We start from the raw sequence: 3352 nt of genomic DNA, 5'->3' as shown, positions 1-3352 counted from the left end.
AAGTGAAATGCTTTAAAGCTCTATAGGCTATAGGTACGTATAATATATGATTGGGTGTTGTACTTAATCCGTAAGCTAGAGCTTTTTATACACGTTAAAATTCCTTTAAGAAGGTAAACAGTAGGCTCCTGTGGCGTGAGTTCCAACAGTTTATCCAAAGTATCGAGAGCAGACTTTCATAGCAATAAAAAAAAGTTTCTGCGTTAAAAGAAAGCTCACATCCACCCTGGTGATGACCCCTTTCTGTTCGCGAATTCCGCCTTTTAAATAAAGAGTCACTGCGTTTTCAGGGTCCCCCTTTAGCGAACTATTATAGGCTGATTTCGCTGCAATCCGCAAGCATTTTCAAGTATGCACGCTTGCAGCTGAGCGTGATATGCCTGCCTATAAAAAGTTTCAGCAAAAACCTTGAACTATTTTTATTATAAAGGAAATTTAAAATTGTAGGCTTTATAAAAAGTTTTATAATGACGAAAATTTTTTTTTAATGATATTTGGCTTTGCTGTAAAAGCAATGCTATAGAAGAGTGCCACGAAAAAAAATTAACAAGTTAAGAAAAACTTTTGTAATGATAATTATCAGTTGATTTCCACTTAAACGAATTATTATTTTTATTATTACTGGAAAAACTTCCGCCTAAAACCTTTTGTATTTTGTTCATATTGCTAAGCGGTCTAAACTGATACCAGAAAGTATGAAAAAGGCTCCTAGTGGCTCAAATTAAGATGAATTTCAAATCAATAAATTCCCCCCTCCCCTTCCTCCCCCACCTGCCGCCTCGTGCGAGGGCCCAACCAAGCGTTGTAGTGGCGGGAGTCCTGGTGGACTGCCGAATGGAAATGCCTGGCTGCTTTCGAGAGGTTATTCCCCTGCGACTTATTCGTGTCCGAGAAGAGTATACGCGTAAGCAAAGTTCAGGTTTACCTTTCTTATAAAGAAAATAATAATAGTAATAATAAACTTGTGATGAACCGAAAGTACTTGTATTGCTCCTTCCATAAACTTCAAAGCTGCCTCGTGGCCTTCCTGCGCATTGAAGCAGTTTCCTTAATAATAGGTAAATACCCTTCAACAACTAGAAGAAAAACATCCAGCGAGTCGACCGCGCCGCCGGAAACTTTTGAGTCACATGGTGAATCACGTGATTAGGAATGAGATGGTTGGCTCAGGGTGGATGCAGGGGACACACGTTTTCGCTGTTAACTTTTTATAGAAAAAAGATTCGAATAGAAAAAGGGTAGTGACCTGCAAGAAAAAAACAAACAATAGGCCATCGCTGCTCGCACTCAACACTACAGTACTTGTATTAGCAGTAGTACTAATACTTTTCCTATAGGTTTGCTTATCGTTTATTACTACTATTAATACTGTGAATGGACGAACACCTGTTAAAAAGAAACTTTTGGGTGCTTTAGTTTCCGAAAACAGCTTAAAAGTAATTATGAATGTTTATTATTATTAGTTTAACAATATTTTATATTATTATTTTGATTATAATTTAAAATATTGTTAAACTAATAATAAAGTTGTGCATAAAAATCTAAAGCTGACCGTTTAGCTGGCGCAAAATATATTCGGCTACTGGTGAATGAATTGGATGCAATATATATATATATATATAATTTGAACCAAATTCACTCTTCCACTGGTATAAGGCGCTTTATTTTTTTTCGACTGGCTGCAAGGAAAGTTGGTCTTCAAAAAAACTTTTAGATTTCTTTTTTTAAAAAACTTTTATTATAAAAAAATCATAAAAACTGCACTTTAAATACGTTTATGTACTATAAAATAATTGTAATAAACTTGAACTGTTGTGAATACAGTAAACGCAGTAGAAATTTTTAATATAAATCAAAAAAAATTATTTCAATAAATTAATTATAATAAAGTAACTAAAAAATAAAGAAAAAATATAAATTTAAATAAATTTATTATTTATAAAATTCAAATTGTATATGTAATTAAAAATATATATTAATTAAATTATTAGTAAATGAAAAATTAATTATAAAAATAAATATAAAAAAGTAGTTAAAGAATTAAACCAAAATTAAATTATTCAAGTAATTAGATAAATAAAGTATTAATAAATAATTATTTAAAAATTTCAATAGTAAATAAAATAAAATTTTTTGTTAATAATTTAAAGCAACTTAAAGCATTCCGATTAAATTTAATAATTAACTTTTTTATTAAAAAACTTACTTTGAGTGTAAACTTTAAACGCAACGAAACAAAATTAAACACAATCAAATTTTCAATTTTTTAATAAATCTACTCCCCTGAATTATTTTGTAAAATTCTAAATCTTAAAAATTACTAATAAAATTATTAATTAATTAAAAAAAATTAACTCTAAAATAAATTATTTCAAACTTTTGAACGCTTTACTTGATCACTTTATAAATTTTAATTAGAATGAAGATAATTAGTTTAGTATATAAAATAAATAAAAAATTAAATTTTTGGTAAAAAAACTTTTATATGGAAAAAAACCTTCGATTGCGGCCGATAAAGGAGTGTTTAAAGTATTTTCAGATCTACTAAAAAGTATTAAAGATTTCATAATTTATACCAATTATAAATTTTATAGTAAAGTGCATTCCGGTTAAAAATAGGCAAATTTACAGAGTTCAGCATTAATAAAATTGTAAGCTGATAATTTCGTAACATTTATATAATAAAGTTTTATAGGAATTACTTATAGTATCATATTATCTTAACAATAAATATATTTACAGAGAAAACAAAAAATTTATTAGATAAAATAAATTTGTGGAATTTGGAAAAAATTAAAAAAAAATAATTTACAAGTAGTAAGAAAAATATACAATTTATAAAGTTAACCAAAAATTTAAATTATAGAAATTAAATTTAGAAACAGGATTCTTTGAATAAGACCAAATTTAGTATAATTTGGACAAAGTATAAATAAAATAAATGGAGAGTTCAATTTAAAATATACAAGTTATTAACATAGTAAATATAGATTCATAGAAATAGAAAATAAAAGCAGAATTCATTAAATAAAACCAAAATTAGTAGAATTAAAAAAAAATAAAAAAAATTTGCAAGTTAATTTTAAAACATACCTATTATATAAATAATAAAATAAATTATAAAATTTAGTTAAGAAATATTTATCGAGCAGATACAAACAAGTTTACAATATAAAAACATACAAATGATTGACTTTGTCCAACGAGAATCGCTGAAATGGTATGCTAAGTACAGTGAGCACTCAAATTAGTACTCGACTTGTTATTGCTATAAAAATTAAAATGCTTTTCCCTAAAAGTTTATGCTTTTGTGTCGTAAAATTAAAAAAAAAAGATTACAGACCAAAGTGGC

At 27.2% G+C, this 3352-nt stretch overlaps 1 long non-coding RNA gene across 1 annotated transcript; it reads right to left on the bottom strand.

Annotated features, from left to right (window-relative positions):
- Positions 1 to 600: 600 nt before the first annotated feature.
- Positions 601 to 1325, bottom strand: LOC135145801 (uncharacterized). The gene is made up of 3 exons (XR_010283569.1): positions 1266 to 1325; positions 983 to 1204; positions 601 to 929 (listed from the first exon to the last, which is right to left on the bottom strand). It is a non-coding gene; the product is annotated as an uncharacterized LOC135145801 (long non-coding RNA).
- Positions 1326 to 3352: the final 2027 nt, after the last annotated feature.

This window comes from Zophobas morio, unplaced genomic scaffold, assembly GCF_036711695.1.
Source record: "Zophobas morio isolate AGI-343-1 ecotype UQ-CSIRO unplaced genomic scaffold, CSIRO_AGI_Zmor_V1 ptg000183l, whole genome shotgun sequence".
NCBI lineage: Eukaryota > Metazoa > Arthropoda > Insecta > Coleoptera > Tenebrionidae > Zophobas > Zophobas morio.
Note: the sequence above shows the minus strand (reverse complement) of the source record. Positions and strands in the feature narration are given on the sequence as shown.